Here is a 26,977-nt window from a genome sequence, read left to right on the forward strand (position 1 = left end):
CCGCAGGCTCAGGCAATCCACTCACCTCGGCCTCCCAAAGTGCTGGGATTACAGGCTGAGCCACCGAGCCCGGCCAAGAAAAGTGTCTTATATGCTACAGCATTAATGGACCTTTAAAATATTTTACTAGCTGGGTTCAGTGACTCAAGCCTGTAATCCCAGCACTTTGGAAGTCGGAGGCAAGAGGATTGCTTGAGCTCAGGGGTTCAAGACCAGCCTAAGCAACATGGTGAGCCCTCATCTCTACAATAAATCAAAAAATTACTTGGGCATGGTGGCACATGCCTGTGGTTCCAGCTACTTGGAAGACTGAGGCGGAAGGATCACCTGAACCCAGTAGATCAAGGCTGCAGTGGCCGTGAGCGTGCCATCACATTCCAACCTGGGCAACAGAGTTAAGAGTCTTAACTCTGACTCTAAAAACAAAAAAAAAGAAAGAAAATATTTTACTAAGTAAAATTAGCCAGACACAAAAGGACGAATAATGTGTGAGAAACCTACAACAGACAAATTAATAGCCAAAGTTGAAGAGTGGGCCTTGGGTATGGAATAATGAGGAGTTATTGCTTAATGGGCACAGAGTTTTAGTTTGGGAGGATGAAAAAGTTCTCGAGATGGATAGTGGTGATGTTTGCATAACAATGTGAATTTATTGAATGCCACTGAATTGTACATTTAAAAACATGAAAAAGCCGGGCTCGGTGGCTCGGCCTGTAATCCCGCGCCTTTGGGAGGCTGAGGTGAGTGGATTGCCTGAGCCCACGGGTTCGAGACCCGCCTGGGCAGTGAGACCTCATCTCTGCGATAAATCAAAAAATCAGCCGGGTTTTGTAGCGCATGCCTGTAATTCCGGCTACTTGGAAGACTGAGGTGGAAGGATCCCTGGAGCCCAGCAGGCGAGGCTGCGGTGGCCGGGAGTGGCCATTGCACTACAGTCTGGGCGACAGAGTGAGACTCCAACTCAAAAAAAAAAAAAAAAAAAGCATGAAAAGACAAATACTGTATGATTACACTTATATGAGATAGCTAATGTAGTCAAATTCATAGAAACAAAGTAGAATGATGATTACCAGGAGTTGGGGGAGAGGGAAATAGGGAGTTCTTTAATGGGTATAAAAAACTTATTTCAGTTTTATAAAATGAAAAAGTTCTGGAGATATTATTTGTTTTATATCACAATTTAAAACATGGTTTAAATTATAAATTTTGTTAGGTATATTTTACCCACCCCCAACAAAAACCAGAAAACCATCTTTTTTGAGTTAGAGTCTTACACTGTCGCCAAAGCTGGAGTGCAGTGGCATGCTCATGGCCAGCGCAGCCTCTGTCTACTGAGCTCAGGTGATCTCTCCACTTCAGCTTTCCAAGTAGCTGGAACTACAGGCATGCCTGACTAATTTTTTGATTTATTTTAGAGATGAGGTCTTGCTAAGTTGCCCAGGCTGGTCTCGAACCTGTGGGCTCAGGCAGTTCTCTCACCTTGGCTTCCCAAAGTGCTGGGATTCTATGCGTGAGCCAGTGCGCCTGGCCTCAAAAAACAATCTTGACTCAGCTGTCTGAAAGAGCATTTGATCACAAATGACCCTTTCTGTTCCAGGTTATAGTTCCTGTTAACAAGTGGTAAGTGAGTCAAGAGAATTCTTTATGGTACTTTCCCATGCTTTAATATCACTGTTCGGTACTTTTTTTTTTTTTTTTTTGAGTTGGAGTCTCACTCTGTCTCCCAGGCTGGAGGGTAGTGGTATGCTCACGGCCACTGCAGCCTTGACCTACTGGGGTCAGGCGATCCTTCTGCCTCAGGCTTCCAAGTAGCTGGAACTATGCGTTCGTCACCACGTTCAGCTAATTTTCTTTTGATTTATTGTAGAGATGAGGGCTCACCAAGTTGCCCAGGCTGGTCTTGAACCTGCGGGCTCATGCCTGTAATCCCAGCACTTTGGGAGGCTGAGGTGAGAGGATTGCTGGCCAGTACGTTTTTTTTCTTTTTTTTTGAGTTGGAGTCTCACTCCGTCACCCAGACTGGAGTGCAGTGGCCACTCCCGGCCACCGCAGCCTTGACCTGCTGGGCTCCAGCGACCCTTCCACCTCAGCCTTCCAAGTAGTCGGAATTACAGGCGCGTGCTACCACGCCCGACTGATTTTTGATTTATTGTAGGGATGAGGTCTCGCCAAGTTGCCCAGGCGGGTCTCAAACCTGCAGGCTCAGGCAGTCCACTCATCCCGGCCTCCCAAAGCGCGGGATTACAGGCTGAGCCACCGAGCCTGGCCTGGCCAGTATTTTTAAATATTGAAGGCAGATTTGCCTTTTGTGCATATCTACATAATCCTGCTTGGAAAGTTAGAATCACAGAATGTTAGTGCAGGAATGAATCCTACAATGAACTATCAGAGGGAAATGGAGGTGAAGTTCCTTCCAAAAGGTCATATGGCTAATTAGAATCCAGAGCCAATCCTGTTTATGACCATGTTTCCCATTCTAAGAATTTCATTGTTGTGCTTGAAAGAAAAAAAATCAATGATAGGATAGTTTTTCTACTTATCAATTTAAATTTGAAAAGTAGAGTTGCTGTATGTGTGGGTTTTTTTGTTGTTGTTTTTTGTTTCTTGTTTTGGCTAGAGTGGGGAAATAACAAGTCTTAGCTCTAAATTCCTGCACCAAATTTCAAGGATTTTTTTTTTTTTTTGAATTGGAGTCTCACTCTGTCGCCCAGACTGGAGTGCAGTGGCCGCTTCCGGCCACCGCAGCCTTGACCTGCTGGGCTCCGGTGATCCTTCCACCTCAGCCTTCCGAGTAGCCGGAATTACAGGCGCGTGCTACCACGCCCAGCTAACTTTTTGATTTATTGTAGAGATGAGGTCTTGCCTGCCCAGGCGGGTCACGAACCCACGGGCTCAGGCAATCCACTCACCTCAGCCTCCCAAAGGCGTGGGATTACAGACTGAGCCACCGAGCCCGGCTTCAAGGATTTTCTTTAGGTTACTTGTGCTTTGTAAACTTAGAGCATAATAGAGCAGAGCAGATAATTTAGGGACAATTCGATTTTAGGATTATGGAGTATAATAGTATACAAAGTGTGGCAGAGGAAATACTGGTATTCTTATTGGGTTTGTAAGAGAGAAGGAATTATAGGAGAAATATTAGCGCTCTGTTTCAACTTTTAACAATAGAAGGTTGCCCAGGCAGTGCTGTGGTAGCAGTTGTGATGGACAGAGAAATGGGAGTTTGTTGAATGTTGATTGACAAATAAGAGGCCAGGCGTGGTGATTCACACCTATAATCCCAGCACTTTGCCTGAGTCCACAGGTTCGAGACCAGTCTGGGCAACTTGGCGAGATCTTATGTCTACAATAAATCAAAAAATTAGCTGGGTGTGGTAGCCCATGCCTGTAGTTCCAGCTACTTGGAAAGCTGAGGTGGAAGTGTCACCTGAGCCCAGCAGGTTGAGGCTGCGGTGGCCATGAGCGTACTCCAGTCTGGGTGACAGTGAGACTCCAAAAAAAAAAAAAACCCCAAGTAAGAGACCGTTGTGTGATTAACTGAAGAGATCTGCATGGGAAAACTGCTTATGGGGATAGTTAAGTTGTAAATAAAGAGTTTACTTAAATTTTATTTTTAGAGACAAGGTCTTGCTATATTGCTCAGACTTGACTTGAACTCCTGGGCTCCAGCAGTCCTCTCATCTCAGCCTCCAAAGTGCTAGGATTACAGTCATGAGTCACTGCACCCTGCTGGTTCTTTCAAATAGATGAATAATTGAGAGTTAATGCAATTAGTTCTTTAAATTTGGACTATAAGAAAAGGAATTTCAGCTGGGCTCGGTGGCTCAGTTTGTAATCCCTCGCCTTGGGAGGCTGAAGTGAGTGGATTGCCTGAGCCCGCTGGTTCGAGACCCGCCTGGGCAACTTGGCGAGACCTCATCTGTACAATAAGTCAAAAAAAAAAAATTAGCCGGACGTGGTAGCACGCGCTTGTAGTTCCAGCTACTTGGAAGGCTGAGGTGGAAGGATCACCAGAGCCCAGCAGGTTGGGGCTGTGGTGGCCAGGAGCGGCCACTACACTCCAAGTCTGGGCGACAGAGTGAGACTCCAACTCAAAAAAAAAAAAAGAAAAAAAAGAAAAGAAAAAGAATTTGAGAAGATGTTTAGAATAAAATTTTGGCGAAGAAACCTTAATCTGAAGGGAAATCTGAAATGAGGAAAACATTTTCTTTGAAAATAGTGAAGCTGGGTGTGGTGGCTTATTCCTGTAATCCCAGCATTTTGGGAGGCCAGGGTGAGAGGATTGCCTGAGCTCAGGGGTTCCAGACCAGCCTGTGCAGCTTGGCAAGTCCTCACCTCTGCAGTAAATAAAATAATTAGCTGACCGTGGTGGTGCACGTCTGTGGTCCCAGCTACTTGGGAGGCTGAGGCGGAAGGATCGACTAAACTCAACTGGTCGAGGCTGTGGTGGCCGTGAGCATGCCACTGCACTCCAGTCTGGGTGCCTTTTTTCTAGAGCTGAAAAATAATGTTTTTTGAGGAAAACAGCAATGGGTGATAGAATGCTACATTTTCAATATGACTCAGAAACATATTATCCAAGGTTGTAAAACATTAGAGAATGAAAAAACCCGTTATTTCAGAGATCCAAAAAAGTAAACTATATCAAAATCAAAACAGAGGACAGTGTTGATTTGTTTCTTTTATACTATTAGCAGTGCTTATGCAGACTTTTTAAATTAAAATTTTTATTAAGATAATTGTAGACTTTGCATACTGTTGTGAAAGATAATACAGAGGGCTCTTTTTAATACTTTGTTCAGTTTCTCCCAGTGATAACATTTTTGTGAAACTATAGTATAACATTATAACCAGGGAACATTGACACTTGGTATAATATATCAGTCTTATTAAAATTTTCTCAGTTTTATTTGTATTCATTTGCATGTATATTCTGTATAATTTTGTCACTCGTGTAGGTTCATGTACCCACCGCCGTAGTCAAGACACAACAATTTCAGGGACAAGGATTCTTCATGTTATTTTATAACCATACCCCCTTCCCCACCAACATTTCTCTCTTTCAAACCTATGTAACTATGACATAGTCTGTCCTCTATTTCTAAATTTTGTCATATCACAAATGTTATATAAATGAAATCATACAGGGTGTAACCTTTTGGGATTGGCTTTTTTCCCCACTCAGCATATTTCCTTGGAGAGTCATCCAAGTTGTTGTGTATACCAGTAGTTTAAAAAAAAATTTTATTTTAAAACTGTGGGGTATAATTCAGGATTAGGTATACAAGTGGACATTGTGCAGGTAAAGTTTGGGCCTCCTTTTGGCCCCCACTTTGCCTGGTTTGAGATCAGGTACCCTTATTGATGTTGTGTCCCACACCACCCCACCCTAGCAGTATCCCGCTACTGCCAATCCCTTTCTTAAGAGTATTAGGTAAATGTTCAGGGTCCGCTTAAGAATGAGAACATGTGGTACTCTGTTCTTTGCTCCTGTGCTAGATCACTGAGTATTACAGACTCTAAATCCATCCACGTTGCTGTGAAGTCCATATGTATATATTTAATTGTTGAACAGTATTTCATGGTGTGCACCACAGTTTGATTAATTATTTGTCCATTCAGGAATATCTGGGCTGATTCCAGTTTTTGGGTATTTTAAATAAAGCTGCTGTGAATATTTAGATAAGGTTTTTATATGATGGTAAGTTTTCATTTCTCTGGAAAACATGCCCAAGACTGCAATTGTGGGCCACATGGTAATGCATGTGTAGTTTTTTAATGAAACTACCAAGCTGTTTCTAAACTACCATTTTATATTCCTTCAGGAGTGTATGAGTGACTCAGTTTCTCTGCATCCTATCCAGCATTTTGCGGTCTTGCTGTTTTGTGTTTTAGCCATTCTGATAAGTGTGTAGTGGTAATCTCTCATAAGTGGTAGTGGATTTTAATTTGCATTTCCTTGATGGCCAGAAGTGTTGAAAAATCTTTTATGTACTTATTTGCTGTCTGTACCTACTCTTTGGTAAAATGTCTGTCCATGTGGTTACCCATTTTCTAATTGGATTTTTTTAACTGTTGAGTTTTGTGAGTTCTTTATAAATTTAAAATTCTAGTTCTTTGTCCAATTATTTTGTTGAATATGTGGTTTGCAAATATATTCCCCAATATGTAGCTTGTCTTCACATGGGCTCTGGGGGTGTGTGTGTGTGTGTGTGTGTGTGTGTGTGTGTGTGTGTGTGTGTGTGTTGGGGTTTCATTGTGTCTCCCAGGCTGGAGTGCAGTGACATGATATGGCTTACCCTAACCTTGACCTTTGTCTCAAGTGATCACTCTGCCCAGCCTCTCCAGTAGCTGACATTACAGGCATGTACCACCATGCCCCACTAATTTTTGTAGTTTTTGTAGGATGAGGTCTTGCTATGTTGCCCAGGTTTGTCTCAGGCAATTCTCCCACCTTGACCTGCCAAAGTGCTGGGCTTACAGACATGAACCACCATGGACTTTTCACAGGGCAAAAATTTGAAAATTTTAAATGTGAACCTGAAATTTGAGTTATTCTTTTATATGGTGTGGGGTTTAGGTTGAGTTTTATTTTTCTTAGATAATGTAGATGTTCTGAAGGTTTCAAAGTTTCTGTGTGTCTCTAAGGGAATGGAAGTTAGTGGTTGACTCCTTATCATAATTTACACCATTCTTTCTGAAAGGTTTTTAAAATTAATGTTTATTCTTCTTAGTGATATATACATGCCTGAAATAAAATACTGCTAAAACATTTATGGTAATAAAGCAACTTCTTGTCTCATCCCTTCTCCACTTCCAGTCATGCTCTTTAGAGGCATCCTCTAGCTATTTAGCTGTTTCTTCTGTTAACACCTCTATCTTGTTTTGTCTTTTCTTTTTTTTTTTGAGGTAGAGTCTCACTTCATTGCCCAGGCTGGAGTGCAGTAGCATGCTCATGGCTACCCCAGTGTCAATCAGCCTGCTGGGCTCAGGTGTTCCTTCCCTCTCAGACTTCTAAGTAGCTGGAACTACAGGTGCGTGCCACCACGCTCAGCTAATTTTTTGATTTATTGTAGAGAAGAGGTCTCTCCATGTTTCTAAGACTGGTATTGAATCTCTGAGCTCAGGCAATCCTCTTGCCTCCTCCTCCCAAAGTGCTGGGATTACAGGCTTGACCCACTGTGTCCAGTTCTTTTTTTCTTTTTCCTTCTCGCCTCTTCTCTCCTCTTCTCTTTTCTCCTCTCTCCTCTCCTCTCTCCTCTCCTCTCTCCTCTCCTCTCTCCTCTTTCCTCTCTCTTCTCTTCTCTCTCCTCTCTCCTCTCTCCCTTCTCCTCTCTCCTTCTTTCTCTTCTCTCTCACTGTGTCGCCCAAAGTGGAATGCAGTGCCATGATCCTGGCTCATTGGACCCTTGACCTACTGGGTTCAGATGATCCTTCTGCCTCAGTTTACAGGTGGGTGCCACCACACATGGCTAATATTAAAAAAAATTTTTTTTGTAGAGTCATGATTTCTCTGTATTGCCAAGGCTGATCTTGAACTCCTGGGCTCAAGCTATCTTCCTGCCTTGACCTCCCAAAGTACTGGGATTACATGCATGAGCCACTGTGTCTGGCCCTGTATTTTCCAGATACACTTAAACAGGTATCTCTTGGGTCATTAATTCAGTGTTAGATGACAATATTAACCTTTTATAATCTCATCCCACTTTGCCCCAGTTCTCTGTTGAATGGATATCAGTGGTTATATCAATATTCCTGTTTTGTAGTCTGCTATATTTCCATTTTTCTGAAGTTAAAAATTGTCTTTGGTTAATTTCCATCTTCCTGTGTCCTCTAACAACCTCTCAAAATAAATTTCCACATAGTCAAATCATCAGACAGATACTCTTGGTTTGTAGTGTTTTCCTAGACACCTCTCTTCTAAATTCTTTCTCCCTCCTCCTTCAGCAATGGACTGGTTATTAATTAGGCTTGTTGCACAGCCATTGCCTTGGGAATTTCCTAAGTCTTTTCTATATGTGATACTCTGTTTTTTTTTTTCCCCCATACATTGCTTTGATTGGAGTGCAGTAGCACAGTCATATCTTAGCACAGCCTCAACCTCCTGGATTCAGGTGATCCTTCCACTTCAGCCTCCTAAGTACTGCTGGGACTACAGGTGTGCACCACCATGCCCAGCTAATTTTCTATTTTCTGTAGAGACTATATCTCACTGTATTGTCTAGGCTGCTCTTGAATTCCTGGCTCAAGCAGTTCTCTTGCCTCAGCCTCCCGAAGTGCTGTGATTATAGGTATGAGCCATCATGCTGTCCTCCATGTTTGACAGTATCTTAATTCTTCCCTTTCACTCATTTGAGTGTTTGTCAGGGCATAGAGTTCTAGGTTGAAAACAGTTTTTCCTTAGGATTTTGAAAGCATTACTCCAGCTTCTGATGTTGTTGGCAAGTCTGATACCATTCTGATTTTTTATCTTTTATTTGTAGGATAATTTATTTATAGTAGCCTAGTTTGTCTCAGAAAGTTTTAAATTTTTTTTAATTTTTAAAATTCCTAGTAACTAATTTCACAATCATGTATCTCAGTGGGTGGGTCTTTTTTATAAATTGTTCTGGGCGCTTGGGCTTTTTCAGGTCCTTCATTTCTTCATATTTTCTTGCATTTTTCCCTCATATGGGTTTTTTCCCTTTATTTTCTGTTTTCTTTCTTTCTTTCTTTTTTTTTTTTTTAATTTCTTGAGTTGGAGTCTTACTGTCACCCAGATTGGAGTGCAGTGGCTGCTCCCAGCCACCGCAGCCTCGACTTGCTGGGCTCCAGCGAGCCTTCCGCCTCAGCCTTCCAAGTAGCCCGAACTACAGGTGCGCGCTACCATGCCCGGCTAATTTTTTTGTTTTATTGTAGAGATGAGGTCTCACCAAGTTGCCCAGGTGGGTCTTGAACCTGCAGGCTCAGGCAATCCACTCACCTCGGCCTCCCAAAGTGACGGATTACAGGCTGAGCCACTGAGCCCGGCCCTGTTTTCTTTTTAATTGCTGAACTTCCTGAATTGATTATTTTATTTCCTACTTTCCAACTTTGTTACTTTTTTCTATTTTCTGAGGGATTTCTTTGACTTTATCTTTTAATTTTGCTATTGAATGTTTTATTTCAGCTGTCATATTTAATTTCTAGTAGTTTTTAAAGTTGTCTATTCTTTAAAATTTACTTTTTAGATTCTGTTCTTATTTCATGAATACAGTAACTTCCCTTCTTGGATGATAGTTCATTGAGCGTTTTCTTCTATTTCTTGCTGTCTTTTTCCTTCAAGTTCTCCCTCCTCTCCTCCTCCTCGCCCCCTCCTCCCCTTGTTTTATTGAGTGTTTTATTTTAGAAGCCTTTCTCAAATGATTGATGATTTCAGGCTGTACATTCATAATTAAGAATGAATCATTAAAAAGATGTTTGCAAGCTCTGTGAACATGGGCAGGGCTTTTCACTGGTGAGCTCTGCTTCAGGATGATGGAACAGTGAGCCTTTTTTTTTTTTTTTTTAATTGGGAGGGCATCCAAGCACTAATGTCTGTAGATCTTGTTTCTGGAGTCGTTCAGTTTCTCCAGAGAAAGACCATCAGATCACCTGCTTGGGATATGGGGGGAGGGTAGAAATTCTGACTGCCTCTTGAATCTGAACAGCTAAACGGATGTGGATGAGAGGGTATGGAGTTGGCTTTAGTTTCATCATACATATCTGTATTTAATCTCCTTATTTTTAAACCCATTTGTAGTCTTATTCCTTATAACTTAAAAAAAAATAATTCCATCGAGCTTGGTGTTCCTGAATTCACAGTGTAACTACTTTAGATTTTCTAGAGAACAAACTTTTAGATTCCTCTTGGTCTTGAGTAATATCTGGCTATGTGAGATGGAGGCTATGTCTTGGGGTATCCTTTAATTAGACCTTTACCTTCTGCCTCGTATCTGATGTTTCCTGTTGCTAAAGCCTTTGCAGGGTCTGAGGCATGAATTGACTTTGGTATCTTCTTCAGTGGGCCCTGAAGTCATAACTTCTTGGTCTTCAGCTACTATGGTTAGAGCTGCAATATCTAGTCATTGAAATGAAGGAGAGTTTATATTTTGTGTTTATTGTTTGGTTGTGAATTTGGAGAGAAGTGGGCAGAGTTTCTCTACTAGTGTAATTTTTGACTCCAGATAATTTTTTTTTTTGGAGTTGGAGTCTCATTCTGTTTCCAGGCTGGAGTGCAGTGGTACCCTCACAGCTACTGCAGCCTCGACCTGCTGGGCTCAGATGATTTTTCCCCCTGAGCCTTCCAAGTAGCTGGGACTACAGGCTCATACCACCACACCCAGCTAATTTTTGGATTTATTGTAGAGTTGAGGTCTCACCAAGTTGTCCAGGTTGGTATCGAACCTCTCCGGCTCAAACAGCCCTCTTGCCTCCACCCCCCAAAGTTCTGGGATTATAAGTGTGAGTCAACTTGACTCCACTTCTTAGCTCATTACATACTGGGGAGTTTTGCCACTGTTTTTGCAAATATTCAGTCTGCCCTCAAAATAATGAAATTTTTGTTACTTGGGATAGTCAGCCTGAGCCTGTGGGTGCGAGACCTGCCTGGGCAACTTGGCAAGACCTCATCTCTACAATAATAAAAAAATCAGCCAGGCATGGTAGCATGTGCCTGTAATTCCGGCTACTCGAAAGACTAGGCAGAAGGATCGCTGGAGCCCAGTAGGTCCAACTCCAACTCAAAAAAAAAAAAAGGATAGTCAAATGAATGTGACAGGGAATCAAAGTAGTTTCATTACTATCCAGAACAGTAACATTTAAAGGAGACAGCTTTAATTTAAATGCTTAATTCTTGGTGAAAAATGGAGTATTCTTGCATTTTGAACAAAATAGGACTGCAGTCTTAAATTTCAATCTTATGCTCTCGAAAGATGCTATTTTATAAGATACTGAACAGCAAATTATTCAACAAATTCATAATTTGTTAGATTGTAGTGGGTTTTGTATATTATACAGTACTTGCCTATTGATGTAACTAATTCTTGATTTTTGCTGTTTTGAAACCTCCCAGTAAATATTTATGCTTACAAATTGGGAATACTGAGTTTTCTATCTCTTTGTAAGTATATTCTTTGTCTTACATAAATGATTTTGCCTTTCTTAAATGAGACATTAACGGATAAGTGTGAATTTTTAGAAATCCAGTAGTTTTTTTTGACCTATTTTAGTGTGCAGAAATATATATTCAGCTAGATAATATATATATATATATATATTTGAAATAAAGGGGCAAGAGTAGAACTATGGAAGGTAAGAATAGAACTCTGGAAGTGTTAATTGTTATCCCTCCTGCTAAGTACTAGGGATGCCATGGTGAATAGTTCAGACTTGGTGCCTGCCCTTGTCTAGTTTCAAGTCTAGTGAAGGACCCTGAGAAATGTATGAAAATACCACTACTTTATTGGCCCCTAAAATTTGAATCTGATTCTCAATATCTTTACTGCTTGTCTAGGACTTTATTTATTTATTTATTTGAGTTGGAGTCTCATTCTGTTGCCCAGGCTGGAGGGCAGTGACATGCTCACAGCCAATGCAGCCTCGAACTGCTGGGTTCAGGTGATTCTTCTGCCTCAGCCTTTCAAGCAGCTGAAACTACAGGCAACCACGCCCAACTAATTTTTTGGTTTATTGTAGAAACGAGGGCTCACCAAGTTGCTCAGGCTGGTCTTGAACCCCTAGGCTCAGATAATCCTCTTGGGAGGAATGCCTGAGCCTAGGGATTCAAGCCTTCAGTGAACTATGATCACACCACTGTATTCCAGCCTGGGTGACAGAGCGAAACCCTGTGTCTAATTTAAAACAAAAAATCCAATTAAAAAAATAAAGAAAAAGGCTAGGTGCTGTGGTCACACCTGTAATTGCAGCAATTTGGGAAGCTGAGGTGGACAGATTGCTTGAGCCCAGGAGTTCGAGACCAACCTAAGGAATATAGCAAGACCTTATCTCTACAAAAAAATAAAAAATAAAAAAATTAGGCGGGTGTAGGGCACATGCCTGTAGTCCCAGCTACTCATGAGACTGAGGCTGAAGGATTGCCTGAGCCCAGGAGGTTGAGACTGCAGTGAATTGTTACTGTGCACTCCAGCCTGGGTGACAGTGAGACCCTGACTCAAACAAAACAAAATAATTAAGAAAAAAAAAAGGTGTAGAATTTTAAACACTCAGCTTAGTAACACCATATTTATTTAGAGATTAGTTTTCCATCAATCACTGACTACAATCCAGACTCAAAGTAAACAAAATGTATATTTATATATCCCCTAAATTAAAGCTATGTACAATATTGATGTTTTTGTAGTGCCTTACTAACTAACCTCGTTTTATTTAGCTCAGAACAATCAAGAATCAGCAAACTTTTGCTGTTATGCAGGTAGCATGTCCAGCAGTGGAAATGACACCAGATAGACATTTAGAGAGAAGACCTGAAAACTAAAATGAAGATTAAGGTTGTATTATTGGCTGGGCATGATGGTTCACCCTTGTAATCCCAGAACTCTGGGAGGCTGAGGTGAGAATATCGCTTGAGTCCAAGAGTTTGAGACTAGCCTAGGCAAAATAGTGAGACCTCAACTCTACAAAAAAAAAAATTAGCTGGGCGTGGTGTTGTGCCCCTGTAGTCAGTTCCAGCTACTTGGGAGGCTGGAACTGGCGCACACTACAACACCAGGCTTATTATTTTATTTATTGTAGAGATGAGGTCTTACCAACTTGCCCAGGCTGGTCTCGAACTCCTGATCTCAGGGAGTCCTCTGGCCTCAGCCTCCCAAAGTACTGGGTTTTCAGGATTGAGCCACCAAGCCAGGCAAAATGTATTTATTTTTTATTATTTTTTATTTTTTATTTTTTTTGAGTTAGAGTCTCACTCTGTCACCCAGACTGGAGTGCAGTGGCCGCTCCTGGCCACTGCAGCCTCGACCCACTGGGCTCCGGCGATCCTTCCGCCTCAGCCTTCCAAGTAGCCGGAATTACAGGCGCGCGCTACCACGCCCGGCTAGTTTTTGATTTATTGTAGAGATGAGGTCTCACCAAGTTGCCCAGGCGGGTCTCGAACCCGCGGGCTCAGGCAATCCACTCACCTCAGCCTCCCAAAGCGTGGGATTACAGGCTGAGCCACCGAGCCCGGCGTATTTATTTTTAATTGACAAATAATAATGTATATTTGTGGGGTACAATGTGATTGTTTTGATCTTGCATACATTGTAGAAAGAGTCATTTGAGCAGATTAATATCCATCACCTCATCAGCTTATTTTTTTTTTTTTGGAATGAACTTTAAAAATCTATTAGCAATTTTGAAACAAGTTATACATGTGTTAACTGTGATCAACTTGTAGTGTGGTAGATCACTAACACTTATTCTTCCAGTATAAGTGAAACTTTGTACTCTAATCAACATCTTTCCCTTCCCCATACCTTTTTCTCCCCTCCCCCAACGTTCTGGTAACCACCTTTTTTTTTTTTTTTTTATGACTCTCTTCAGTTTATTGCAAGAAGGCGTTAGGCTAGTCCAGGTTAAAAGTAGACCCCAAATGGTTACATTATACAAGTTGTGAGGTTTTTAAACTTGTGACAAGGGACACAAGGGAATTTCTACTCATTGCAAGGAAATCCTCAACTTAAGTTTCAGTGAGCCACAAGCACTTAAAACCCATGAACCTTCAACTGATTATCCTTAGTCAGTCCAGTCTTTGCAAGGAACTCGCATAGGTTCTTGTGCTGGTTTCCCTGTAGCTGAATTACTTCTTCATATTCTGGATGCTCAGTTACAGTATCATTGCAGGCAAATTTCTTCTTAAACGCCTTCACTAGTTTGTTTTTATCGTAATCATCAGTGATCCCTTGGACAGTAGTAAGGGTCTTCCTGCCATTTCTCTGTTGAATTCTTATATGGATGTAATCCTCTGTGCCAGCAGGAATCAGGTCATCACCCTTACTTGCATCAGCAAAGGGGTTGAAAGAGTGGAGGCTCTGGATAGTGGACATACAATACGATTCCTTTTCCTCCGTGGATACGACCTGTGGGATATGGGCCTGTGTAAGGCAGCAGCAGGAGAAGGCTGGCAGGGGGATGGAGCATCGGGAAGTGAGGGGGATGCTGCTGAGTCCTCGGTGGCGACTCAGTGACGGGGCCTGGTTTCCACATATAGTAAGATCATAAGGTAGTAAGTGATATGCAGTATTTGTCTTTCTGTGCCTGGCTTATTTCGTGTCATGTCTTTCATTTTCATCCATATTGTTGTGATGACAGAATTCTTTTTTAAAGGCCATATACTATTCCATTGTGTATATACTGCATTTTCTTTATCCATTCATCTGCTGATGGATACTTAAGTTGTTTTCATATCTTGGCTGTTGTGAATAATGCTGAAATGAACATGGGAGTGCAGATACTTCTTTGACATGCTGATTTTAATTCCTTTGAATATGTACCCAGAATTAGGATTATTGGGTCTTAAACATTACTTTTAAGGAAAGCTTTAGCCGGGCTTGGTGGCCCAGCCTGTAATCCCGCGCCTTGGGAGGCTGAGGTGAGTGGATTGCCTGAGCCCGTGGGTTCGAGATCCGCCTGAGCAACTTGGCGAGACCTCATCTCTACAATAAATAAAAAATCAGCCAGGCGTGGTGGCGCGTGCCTGTAGTTCCAAGCTACTTGGAAGGCTGAGGCAGAAGGATCGCTGGAGCCTAGCAGGTTGAGGCTGCAGTGACCGCTCCCGGCCACTGCACTCCATTCTGGATGACAGAGTGAGACTCCAACTCAAAAAAAGAAAATGAAAAGGAAAGCTTTATAGCTGACTTAATATCGAGTAAATAATTTAAAATTTGTTAATTTGTTATTGTGACTCTTCTATAAAACACGTATTTCTGAAAATGACAGTATGGTATGGCTGCTTGCTTTTTACATGATCATATGTTGTTTTGTAGATTTTGAAATGCACCATGAAATAGTATTACAGTTTGACTCAGCCCTTGCAATTTGTTGGTTAAATTTTCTCTTGTAACTGCTGTGATCTGCTTCAGTGGGTGATTTGCTTTTAGGCAGTATTTGGCCTTCCTCGACTATTGCATAATTTGGTCTGTGCTTAGTTGAACATTTTCCTTAAAGACTGTAACGAATGATCCATATTTTTGGCCAGGAGGGGTAGCTCACAGCCTATAATCACAGCACTTTTAAAGGTGGAAGCAAGAGTATTATCTGAACCCAAGGGTTCGAAACCAGCCTGGGCAACCTGGCGAGACCTCATCTGTACAATAAGTAAAAACAGCCAGATGTGGTGGCACATGCTTGTAGTCCTAGCTAATTGGAAGGCTGAGGTGCAAGGGACCCCAGAGCCCAGTGGGTTGAGGCTGTGGTGGCCATTAGTGTGCCACTGCACTGTTGCCTGGGTGAGAGAGCAAGACCCCGACTCAAAAAAAAAACACAAAAAAACCAAAGCAAGATTTGCTTTTGTATCTTTTATGTTTGTCATACTTTTTCTTTTATTTTTTACTTATTGTTTGGATGTCATTTTTTGGGGTTTTGTTTCCCTGGAAATATAGCTATTGCCCAGATTCTTTCCTGTTTTGTGATTCTTTTTCCCCCTGACAGGAATGTATCGTGGAAATCATTCCTTATCAGTATTTTAAATAGTTCGCTTTTTTTTTTAGTTGGAATCTCACTCTGTCGTCCAGGCTGGAGTGCAGTGGCACTCTCATGACCACTGCAGCCTCGACCTGCTGGGTTTAGGTGATCCTTCCTCCTCAGCCTCCTCAGTCTCGACCTGCTGGACTCAGGCGATCCTTCCACCTCAGCCTTCCAAGTAGGCGTGTTAATTTTTTTTTTTTTTTTTTGAGTCAGGTTCTCACTCTGTTGCCCAGGCTGGAGTATAGTGGCACGCTCTCGGCCACTGCAACCTTGACCTGCTGGGCTCTGGTGATTCTTCTGCCTCAGTCTTCCAAGTAGTCGAAACTACAGGCGTGCGCTACCATGCCCGGCAAATTTTTTTTTTTTAGTTATTGTAGAGACGAGGTCTTACCAGGTTCCCCGGGCTGGTTTTGAATCCATGGGCTCAGGCAATCCACTCACCTCGGTCTCCCAAGGTGCTGGGATGATAGGCTGAGCCACCGAGCCCGGCCTAATTTTTTGATTATAGAGACGCGTTCTCGCCAAGTTGCGTAGGCTGGACTCGAACCCCAGGCATTTCTCTCGCCTCGGCCTTCCAAAGTACTGGAATTACAGGCATGAAACACTATGCTCAGCTTAATGTTTTACGTTGTAATAGACTCTGTTAACTCCATTATTCTATGACAAGCTTGATTAACTCTTTAGTTTGGTGTTAGTGATAACACTGTGAACTACCTTTGGTAACTGGCGCCAGAATATACGGACCATAAATGTCGCTCTTAGCAAAATGTGGCTATAACTTAAGTTCTATACAATGTTCTGTCAATCACATACTCAATATAGAGGTACCAGCAACCCTAATCTTATAAAAACGGATTGTGGAACCTAAGGGGTTAACAAACTGGTTGCAAAAATGCCAGGTTCTGTCTCCCTGAATTCTAAATTCAAAAATAAACTTCTTTTTGCCAGTTCTCTGCCTTTCAATCTATTGACGTTGAGAGATAACAGTGGAGTGTTTCTTGGACTGTAACATTTTCTCAAATATTTGAAAGAACACAATAGTAATTTACTTTCTGTTTTTAGTGTATTGCCAGATCACAGACCACATCCAACACAGTTTTGTGTTTTTCTAATACAATTCCTTGTACATAGTGGGTGCTTTATAAAAGTTGGTGTTGTAGCATGAAACACTAGTTGCGTAGTGTTTGCTTTATCAATTGGTTTGGAAGCCTGTAGTTTACTGTTAACAATGAATTCTTTATTTAGGAGCCCTAATGAACTTAAAGTTGGAGAAGCAGCATATTTTTGTTTGCTAATGGATTCATTCACTCAACAAATATTTGAGTGCCCAGTATGTGCTAGTTATTGGGGATATGGCAATGAAATTCTTATGACCGGGCTCGGTGGCTCAGCCTGTAATCCCAGCACTTTGGGAGGCTGAGGCGAGAGGATTTCCTGGGTCTGCGGGTTCGAGACCCACCCGGGCAACTTCGTGAGCCCTCGTCTCTACAATAAATCAAAAATTAGCTGGGCATGGTAGCATGCACCTGTGGTTCTGGCTCCTTGGAAGTCTGAAGTGGAAGGATTGCAGGAATCTAGCATGTTGAGACTGCGGTGGCTGGGAGCGTGCCACAGCTCTCCAGCCTAGGTGAAAGTGAGACTCCAACTCAAAAAAAAAAAAAAAGAGTTTCTTCTCATGTGGAATTTTTATTCTAGTGAGAGAGACATATAATGTATCAATTAAACATACACAACACTCTAGAATATAACTTCTAACACTTAGTAGCATCAACAAAGCGTACATTAGAATAACTCTTAGTTTAGGGATTTTTTTAAAACCAAAATGCAAAATTTGAGAAGCACATGGTAAATATTCTAGAACTTTGTTGGGACAAAAGCTGTGAATACTTTGGGATTAAAATTATCATAATTACTGAAAAAATGAAAAACAGGGCCATGTGATCAGGCAGTCCCACTTCTGGGTATATATCCCAAAGAATTGAAAGCAGGGTTTTGAGATACTTGCACACCCATGTTCATAAAAGCACTATCCACAACAACCAAAAGGTAGAAACAACCCAGATGTCCATTGGTGGTTCTCAATGGCTAAGGGAGGAGTAAAAGGAAGTTGTTTAATGGGTATGAAGTTTCAGTTATGCAAGATAAAAAAGTTCTGGAGATATGTTTTGCAGTGTAAATATATTTAACACTACTGAGCTATATACTCCAAAATGATCAACATGGTAAGTTTTGTGATATGTGTTTTTTACTACAGTTAAAAAAAAATTAGGGAAATGCTTGTTTAATCATGTTGTTTTTAACATAGTGTAGCTAGTGAAATATGTGAAGTACGAGAGTAAGCTCGTCAGGGGCTTCTGTTTAGAATTTTTAATACTCTTAAAAAGAAGATAAAAAGACTCAAACCACAATGAGATACAAAAAAGAAAAAATATTAAAAAGATAAACACTTTTTGCAATCCAGAATGTAACAAGTGGTTCATTCATGGATCAAACCACTGAGTAAAATATTATTGGAGAATAGGAAAGTCACTCAGAATATCACCCTGTTTATTACATTATTATTTAAGTTGAAGTCTTACTCTGTCACCCAGGCTGGAGTGCACTCGCACTCTCACAGCCTCGACCTGCAAGACTCAGGTGATCTTTCCACTTCAGCCTTCCAAGTAGCTGGAACTACAGGTGCGTGCCACCGAACCAGGCTCATTTTTTGATTTAGTAGAGGCGAGTTACCTAGTATGATCTTAAACCCCTGAGTTCAGGCAATCCTTTTGCCGCGGTCTCCCAAAGTGCTGGGATTACAGGTTTGAGCCACTGTGCCTGGCTATAAATAATTTTGACAAACTGAGGAAAAGCTTTTTAATTTTGCCTCAGATTCACTGTATTTACTTAGAATATATTTACATTGAACACTATTTTAGAAACAGTGATGATCTAGAAACTTTTTAAATGACTTATTCCATCTCTTTTGATAGTATATTGCAGAAAGGAAATTGTTGACACTAGAAAAAAAAATTGTTAAGGCGCATGTTTCTTTGCAGTTAAAAAATTTTAGAACCACCAGTTGAAATCTGAATTATGGCAAAATAAGCTTTTTCAACCAGTGGCACTAAGAGATTTTGGTCTATTCAGTAAGCTCTTATTGGGCATATTTTGTATATAAGGACTTGATAGTTTATATAGAAATGAAAGGAAGAATATGAAAGTTTTTCTTTCAGAGAGTTCATAATTTAGTAATTCAGTCACCCCAACAACTGTTGAATAAAATGTGTGATTGATAGTAAAGTTATGTATGGGTGTTTTTTGGGACCCACAAGGGAGGACTTGGTAAGCTCAGACTGGGTGTGTAGGCCTCCTAGAAGAAGTCAAATTGCACATCCATGATAGTGGTTCCTGTGGAAAACTTCCCAGTTTTCCCAGTCCAGAGCAATGGCCTCTGGCCCCTAGGCCGGTGCCGGTATCACTCCCTGAGCAGCTCCTAAGGTGGCCACTGTCTTCCTCCTCTAGTGCTGCCTTAAAACAACTCTGATGATACTTTTTTTTTTTGAGTTGGAGTCTCACTCTGTCGCCCAGACTGGAGTGCAGTGGCCACTCCTGGCCACCGTAGCCTCGACCTGCTGGGCTCCGGCGATCCTTCCGCCTCAGCCTTCCAAGTAGCCGGAACTACAGGCGTGTGCTACCACGCCCGGCTGATTTTTTGATTTATTGTAGAGATGAAGTCTTGCTGCCCAGGCGGGTCTCAAACCTGCGGGCTCAGGCAATCCACTCACCTCAGCCTCCCAAAGGCGCAGGATTACAGGCTGAGCCACCGAGCCCGGCTTCTGATGATATCTTTAACTGAAATAGTTAATGATGGGTAAGAGAGGCAGGGTAGGAGTGAGGATTCCTTTGCTTATTTGTGAATTCATTTATGTGAGTTGTCTGCTCATTTGTATAAACCCTATCATAAGACTTGAGTGGATGAACTGAATTGTTCAGTCAGCAGACATACGTGGTATGACAATTAAGTTCGCAAACTCATCCTAGGAAAAGTGCTGCATACCTACCTCATTGCCACATATCACTACAGTTACCTTTGAAGCTGTGTGCCAATGCCAGCACCTAGTCCACACATCAAAGCAGTTTTGGAACTCTTTCTGGAATGGCCACGAGAGCTAGCATCATATTACCCTTGATGTCTTGAATGTCATTAAAATGTCTTCCCTTCAGTATTTACTTCATCTTTGGATAAAGAAAAAAGTTAGTGAGGGCCAGATCAGGAGAGTAGGCAGGGTGTATCAATGCAGTTATTTCTTTACTGGCTAAAAAGTCTCTCACAGACAGTGCTGTGTGTGAGCTGGTGCATTGTCGTAATACAAGAGCTCTTTCAGGACCATTTTTGCACATATCTTTCTCATGCCAAGATTTTCATTTAAGATTTTCCTGTTTCTCTGTTGGTGTTTATTTGGTCTGCTATGCTTCTTACAGTCAGCTGATGATTTTTTTTTTTGGGAGTTGGAGTCTCACTCTGTCGCCCAGGCTGGAGTGCAGTGGCATGCTCACAACTACCACAGCCTTGACCTGCTGGGCTCAGGTGGTCCTTCTGCTTCAGCCTTCCAAGTAACTGGAACTACAGGAGTGTGCCACCATGCCCAGATAATTTTTTCTCTTTTTGATTTATTGTAGAGACAAGGTCTCGCCATGTTGCCCAGGCAGGTGGTCTTGAACCCCTGGGCTTGGGCAGTCCTCTTGTCTCAGCCTCCCAGAGTGCTGGGTTTACAGGTGTGAGTTATTGTTCTCAACAGCTGACCATTTTGACTCACAATTAACGAATTTTTTCAGTGCTTTCATCAGTTCTACTCAGTGCTGGCTATCCTGACTTCTCTTCATCAGTGACGCTTTCTCTCCCCTCAGAATCCATTTGTACACTGCCATTTTCTTCATGGCATTAGCCCCACAAACTTGGACTACCATGTCCCTGCTTTCCTTCCACTCTTGCCAAGTTTAACAAGAAATTTAATGTTTGTTCATTGCTCTAATTCAAGGTTCAGCATTCTCAAGATGGCACACTAAAATGTGCAACAACAATAATGAACACCATTCAGTAAGACACTACCACACGTCGACTTGAACATGACTGTGAGACACTGATATACCAAGGTTATGTATGACACCTTACCAAATTGTATGTACAGTGCTGCCAACATAAATGCATGGTGGCAAGTCTATGAACTTAATTGTCAGACTTCATATTGAATACTCTGGTGACATGTGCTAGGTCCTGGGGGAAACAATGAACAAAACAGAGTATGCCTAATGGCTGGAATGACTGTATGACTTATCATCCAAAGCAAAACACTCTTAAGAGGGTGCTAAAAATGATTATGTAACTTGTTGAAATATTTGATAAATTCATTTTTATCTATGCAAAAACTGTTTTCAGATAGTTATTTCTTAAAGATGAATGTCTGTTCATTAAAGCAAAATGTTTTAAAAGATATTAAGTGTTCATTAAAAATGAACATGCGGGCAGAATTATTCTTCCTGCATAGTCATGTACCTTTACTGACTGTATCTCCAATGTCCCTGGTATTTTTCTGAAGACTCTTTTTTTCCAGTATGGCTGTATTGATTGATTGATTGATTGATTGATTGAGTTGGAGTCTCTGTCACCCGGACTGAAGGGCAGCCAAAACAGCCAGGCATGTGCTACCATTCCAGGCTACTTTTTTGATTTATTGTAGAAATGAGGGCTTGCCAGGTTGCCCAGGCTGGTCTCAAACCCGCAGGCTCAGGTAGTCCTCTAACCTTGACCTCCTAAAGTGCTGGGATATAGGTGTGAGTCACTGTGCCCGGCCTATGGCTGTATTTATTTAATATAATTGTCTACAGTCCTCTGAGTTAGATTTATGGTCGATAAATTGGAAATTGTCGACACTTTTATTTGACCCTTATCTTTAAACTTTTATTTTCAGTGGCAACAATTTGCCAAAGACTTCAAAACCTGAAGTTTTTTTGACACTTCAATTCAGTGAATGCTTTGATTAAATATTTCTCTTTTTTTTTGAGTTGGAGTCTCACTCTGTCACCCAGACTGGAGTGCAGTGGCCGCTCCCGGCCACCGCAGCCTCGACCTGCTGGGCTCTGGCAATCCTTCCGCCTCAGCCTTCCAAGTAGCTGGAACTACAGGTGCGTGCTACCACGCCCGGCTGATTTTTGATTTATTGTAGAAATGAGTCTCGCCAAGTTTCCCAGGTGGGTCTCAAACCCACGGGCTCAGGCAATCCATTCACCTCAGCCTTGGGAGGCTCAAAGATTCCAAAAATATGATTGATAACATGTAAAATATCTGTATATTACATATAAATCATCAGCTTGACCATGGGTTTTATAGTTCACTTATTTTGTATATTTCTACATTTTGACATCTTCAGCATATCTTTCAGTTGGTAAAATATTGAACCCCCCCCCTCTTTTTTTTTTTTTTGAGTCATAGAGTCTCACTTGGTCACCCAGACTGGAGTGCAGTGGCACGCTCAAGGCCACTACAGCCTCCACCTGCTGGGCTTAGGTGATCCTCTCCCCTCAGCCTTCCAAGTAGCTGGAACTACAGGCATGCACCACCATGCTTGGCTCATTGTTCTTGATTTATTGTAGAGATGAAGTTGCCCTGGCTGATCTCAAACCTATGGGCTTAGGTAATCCTCTCACCTTGGCCTTCCAAGATGCTGGGATTATAGGTGTGAGCCACTACGCCTGGCGCCTTTTTTTTTTTTTTTTTTTTTACAGGTGCCAGCCATCTTTCATTAGAGTGTTCTCATTAGGGTATGAAAGGATTCAGCAATGGTCAAGTTCCTCATGGAGGGGTGTTGGGTCAAGGAGGTCATGGTCAGGAGGGCAGAGTGCACCCTCTTCAGTGGTACTTGCGTAGCCGCTCATGTTTGAGTTCCTTATAAGAAAGGCAGTAGCTGAAATGCATGTAAGCTGCCAACACCATAGAAACCCCAGAGATGTTCCCTTTCTTCACGTTGATGTACTTGTAGTAGCGGTGGTAACCTCTTTGAAATGCTCCTAGAGTACTGTTAGGGGTGAAATCCCGCATCAGTATCTAGCTTGGAAGCTCCCCTAGGTTGACATCTATGAGTTTCTTCTTCTTCACTGGTACGACTGAGGCCATCTTAGAGTCCTGGTGTCTGCTGTGTCTATTGCAGCCTTTTTCATGTAGTTATGGATAGTACAAATTTCCCAATCACTTCAAAGTATATTTTTTGTTTTTAAGCTTAGTGGGAATATTGTTTTTACCATGATTCTCTATTCAACCAGAATTTGTATTCTTATAATTGCACAAACAAAAATCTTATCTTCAGTGTTTGATATTTTTTAAACAGAATTCACAGTGACATTCACAGTAATATTAGATGTTTTACCTTCTACAGAATGAACTTAAAGAAGCTTTATTTTGTTTTTTTATTTTTTAGAGACAGGGTCTCATTCTCTTGCCCAGGCTAAGTGTGGTGGCATGATTACAGGTCAGTGGAACCTTAAACTCTTAGGCTCAAGCGATCTTCCTGCCTTAGCCTTCCAAGTAGTTAGTACTACAAGCATCTGCTACCACACCCTACTAATTTTTTGATTTCTTTTTGTAGAGACTTGGTGTCGCTGTGTTGCCCAGGCTGGTCTTAAACTCCTGTCCTTAAACGATTTTCCTCCCTTGGCCTCCCAAAGTACTGGCATTACAGGTGTGAGCTACTACACCTGCACCTGGCCGAAAGCTTTTTTTTTTTCTGAGTTGGTGGAGTCTTACTCTGTTGCCCAGACTGGAGTGTAGTGGCACGCTCATGGCCACTGCAGCCTCGACCTGCTGGGCTCAGGTGATCCTTCCTTCTCTGTCTTCCAAGTAGCTGGAACTGCATGTATGCGCCACCATGCCCAGCTATTTTTTTTGGGGGGTAGAGACGAGGTCTCGCCAAGTTTCCCAGGCTGGTCTCGGACCCCTTGCTCAGGCAATCCTCTCTCCTCTGCCTCCCAAAGTGTTCAGATTATAGGTGTGAGCCACTGTGCCTGGCCAAAAGCTTTGTTTTGAGTTCATGAATTGGATGAAAAAAATCAAGCCATTAATGGGACGATGGTTTTTCTATTTGAACTATCTCATGATATTGATAAACTTGCATGTGCTATCTTTGGGAAGTTCTTCTGCTAATGAAGCCAACAGATGAACAATTATTGATTTTTTTTAATGGATAAGAATACAATTGAAAAAATTAATTTAGAAGAACAATCATCTGATCTAAATTAAAAGTTATGTATCACAGAATGTTTTGTAAAGGCATCTTTTGCAGCTGCATGCATTGTTATTTTCTTTTTTTTTTTAAATTGGAGTCTCACCCTGTCACCCAGGCTGGAGTACAGTGACTCACGGCCATCAACCTTGACCTGATGGGGTCAGGTGATCCTTCCAACTCAGCCCTCTAAGTACCTGGAACTACAGGCATGCACCACCCGGCTATTTTTTGATTTATTATAGAGATGAGGTCTCACCAACTTGGCCAGGCTGGTCTTGAACCTGGGGCTCAAGCAGTCCACTTACCTTGGCCTCCCAAAGTGCTGAGATTACAGAGTGAGCCACCGAGCCCTGTCTGCATTGTCATTTTCAGACCCAGTCTTGTTGTGTTTTTTTTTTTTTTTTTTTGAGTCGAGGTCTCACTTTGTTGCCCAGGCTGCAGTGCAGTGGCATGATCATGGCTCATTGCAGCCTCGACCTCCTGGGCTCAAGCTATCCTTCTACGTCAGCCTTCCAAGTAGCTGGGACTACAGGTGTGTATCACCATGCTTGGCTCATTTTTTTATTTTTTATTTTTTTTGAGTTGGAGTCTTACTCTGTCGTCTAGAGTGGAGTGCAGTGGCCGCTCCCAGCCACCACAGTCGCGACCCGCTGGGCTCCGGCGATCCTTCCGCCTCAGCCTTCCAAGTAGCTGGAGCTACAGGTGTGCACTACCACGCCCGGCTGATTTTTTTTGATTTACTGTAGAGATGAGGTCTCGCCAAGTTGCCCAGGCAGGTCTCGAACCCGCGGGCTCAGGCAGTCCACTCATCTCAGCCTCCCAAAGCGCTGAGATTACAGGCTGATCCACCGAGCCCGGCCTTGATTTTTTTTTTAGGTATGAGGTCTCACAGCGTTGCCCAGGCTGGTCTCAAACTCCTGGGCTCAAGCGATCCTCCTACTTTGACCTCCCAAAGTTCTGGGATTACAGATGTGAGCTACCAAGCATGGCCTAGACACAATCTTACAATAACGTCTGTATTACCTTTTGAATTAGATGTTGATGCTTCTTCGACAGATTTGCATCTTCAAGTTGTTGTTATCACTTTAACCTTTATATACCTTGAGTACACTGCTGTCTAAAGAGCTTATTACAAAATACATATACACTGTATTTTAGATATACGCTGTATAATACACTGTATAATAAATGAAAAGATCATTGTAGTAGCAAAAGCGTTTATATCTCTGTATGCCCTTATGTAGGAAAGGACTGCTCAAACACATTTCATATGTATATGTGACTTTCCATGTTTCCTGCTAATTCCACTGACGGTGGCCTGATGACTTCTTGTTGGCTGAGGCATTGGCCTTCGCACAGATGAAGAGGCAGCACAGAGGTAGAGGCAGCGACTTCAAACATTCACCTCCCAGCATCTCTCAAGACTAGATGGAGTTAACTGCCTCTTACTATACTAGCTATCAGCTTGCTGTCCTCAAGGAAAAATGTCAGTTGTTTCAATTTGTAAAGGGTAGTAGAAGCAGGCTACCACTGGTAATTTTTGTAAAGATTTAATCACATGTTAAAAAGTGCTAACTATTTACATTACATATGTGTCTCGCATAGCTACTAGGTAAGGTATTATCAGAAGTTAGAAGTGACAGTTCACGTCTTCCAAACTCTCTCTACTTATTAAAATGTTTTAACTTTGTTAAAAATGTGAAGTCTGAGACACATAGTAGATTTGTACACAATGTTGGGAAATGTTGGGAAATGAAGACTGTTCTAGTTAAACAGATGTGGACATCATACTTGCAGCAGAGCTTGGTAGTGATACATATTCATCAAACAAACAAACAGAAACACCAAACCAGAATAATTCTCTAGTTAAATAATTGCTATGTAGGGAAAAGATGTGAAATCAGAATAGAGATGATTATTCTTGATCAATTTCAGGGGGATAGCGAGGTGGCCCAGCATGCTGTCCTGAGGAATGAACATTTATGCTGTTGTCTGAGATATGATTAGGTGTTAGGCAGGAGAAAAGAAGGAAGAAAAAAGGAAGAACGTTCTAGACAAATAATCATGTAAAGGTCCTAAGTAAAGAAGGATATTCAATTTCAAGAACTGAAAGATGGTCTGTGTTGTAAGTGTGACTTAAGTGAGGCTAGCAGAAACAATAGATATTGAAGGAAGTCAGTGTGGGCCAGATTATGCAGAGCCTTGTAATCCATGCCAAGAATTTGAATTCTGTTGAAGGTTTGCTCAGGGATGTAACAGGGTTAGATTCGGTTTTAAAAAGATGGCTGGCCTAGACAATGTGCAGAATGAATTAGCGCTGGAATTTTCTAGTTAAAGACTCACAAAGAGTCTTATTTGTATATTGAATGATTTAATCTTTAGGGATCATGAGCAGTTATATTTGAAAATGCCCATCAGTGACCCTGACATTGGTCTTTATTTATTGATTTATTTTAATTGCCAAAATACATTAGAGTATTGAGCCAGGGGACAGAGTTCTAATCATAGTTAATTTGTTTTGTGAGCTTGAGAAGTCATTTAACCTCTGAGCCTCTTTCTTTATCTGTGAATTGGGCATGTTTGAGAAACGTGTTTAACTTTGTGTTAATCACTTAACTCTGCTTAACATATGGGCCGAGTCTTGCTGAGTCATTTTCTCAGGCTGTGTGGGCGAAGCTTAATTAAAACCAGCTAAGCAAACTTAAAGACAGAAGTAGAAATCAGAGGAGAGTTTTTCATGTATGTTTCATTTATTGTTTTTTAAATAAAAGCCCCCCCCCCAGCAGCTTGTGTATCAGTTCATGCAGATTATCTCTTCATGAGGGAGAGAGAATACAGTATACTAGAGCTTGGGAATTCTGATGTGAATTTTTCAAGCTTAGTGGGAGTTTGAATTTAAGAATTTTGGGCAACCCCTTTAGGTCCCCTCCCACTCTGGGAGCTTTTCTGTCCTCAATAAATCCTGCTTTTCAGGAAAAAAAAAAAAAAGCTGGTTGGCCTAAAACCTGTCTATAAACGTGTGTGTGTGTGTGTGTGTG

The 26,977-nt window shown here is 41.7% G+C and overlaps 1 protein-coding gene and 2 pseudogenes across 1 annotated transcript in view; 1 reads left to right on the forward strand and 2 right to left on the reverse strand.

The window, feature by feature from the left end:
* Positions 1-26,977, forward strand: part of RAB10 (RAB10, member RAS oncogene family) — a 107,822-nt gene that overhangs the window by 10,140 nt on the left and 70,705 nt on the right. The window lies entirely within an intron of this gene.
* Positions 13,701-14,042, reverse strand: LOC110596693 (annotated as a pseudogene).
* On the reverse strand, positions 22,571-22,834 carry LOC103272347 (annotated as a pseudogene).

This window comes from Carlito syrichta, unplaced genomic scaffold (assembly GCF_000164805.1).
Source record: "Carlito syrichta isolate Samal-C Ts95f unplaced genomic scaffold, Tarsius_syrichta-2.0.1 Scaffold312243, whole genome shotgun sequence".
Taxonomy (NCBI): Eukaryota; Metazoa; Chordata; class Mammalia; order Primates; family Tarsiidae; genus Carlito; species Carlito syrichta.